The sequence below is a fragment of the Mus pahari genome, chromosome 4 (genome assembly GCF_900095145.1).
Source record: "Mus pahari chromosome 4, PAHARI_EIJ_v1.1, whole genome shotgun sequence".
Classification (NCBI taxonomy): Eukaryota; Metazoa; Chordata; class Mammalia; order Rodentia; family Muridae; genus Mus; species Mus pahari.
Window position 1 is genome coordinate 10,022,269 of NC_034593.1, and position 1,242 is coordinate 10,023,510.

Consider the following 1,242-nt stretch of genomic DNA (forward strand, 5'->3'; position numbering starts at 1 on the left):
AGGAAACAGGCATTCAGGATAAGTAATGTCTTAAAGAAGGAGAAGTAGGCGAACATATATAATAGGAGAATAGAGATGGCACTGCTGGGGGCAGACCGGTAGGTTCAGGCAGGGAGATGGGCAAGGGAAGACAAATTAAACAACAAAAATTGTATGTAAAAAAGACATGGAAATTTATCATTATTTAACACAATTAAAAGCTCCAAAAGAGAGATTAAAGGGAGCTACCCTGTATGGTTCCATAATGGTGCTCCTAGAAGTCATGCACTACTAAACAATGTTCCCAGTGCCAGACATGGGCTACCTTTGTAGGCATTGTTGGTCAGGGAGGCCTGAGATGCCCCCCCCCCCAAATATAGGCAAGAGTCAGTCCTTAAATACCTAACAGACCCAGATGTTGTCAATCTGTTGTTGAAGACAGCACATACCTTTTTGCCAGATGTAGAGAAACCAAGCTAGAATGACTTGGAAATTTCTTGTTTGCTAGCCTTAAAATTTTCAGAAGGTTGTCTCAGTGGCCTTAGCCAGCTATGAGGTCTCCAAACTACTTCTATCTTTTAAATAATCAAAGTCAGCCAAAGCCATTCTGGATGGATTTTATTTGTTTTTTAGTGAAGAGGAGAGCTAGAATATGTCACAAGAAGTGTCATGGAAAGGTCCCAACAGACAGGGAGAGCAGTCTACTTTTCATGTGGGAAATACGAAAAGTTGAAGGAGACATCTTTTGGCTATGCGTGAGATTTATGTCTAAATTGAAAGAAAGAAAACACTAGTAATTTTTGAAATGGTGACAGAGAAAGTATTCAAAATAGAAGCCAATCCAGGGAAGCAGACATAATAGTGTGGAAGGACTGAAATGAACAAGCTGAGTCTCTTTGGGGAAATGCTCGCTCCAGACTCACCTCTGGTCTCAATAAAGGGAAGATGCTAGTTCTGCCAAGTGACCTTCATTCTCTCACTGAAGCAGAAAGTGAGGTTGTTTGATAAGAGGGAAGAGTAAGGGCATGGTTGGATTTCAGAGGTAAATATTTAAAGGTAATTGTAGATGTGAACAAGACAGCCTATCAGCCACAGATAAATAGTGCTTACGTACAGAATCAGGGACCTTGGATCAATAAATGCATTGTAGTCTTTTTTTTTTTTTTTTTTTTGGTTTTTTCGAGACAGGGTTTCTCTGTATAGTCCTGACTGTCCTGGAACTCACTTGGTAGACCAGGCTGGCCTCGAACTCAGAAATCCACC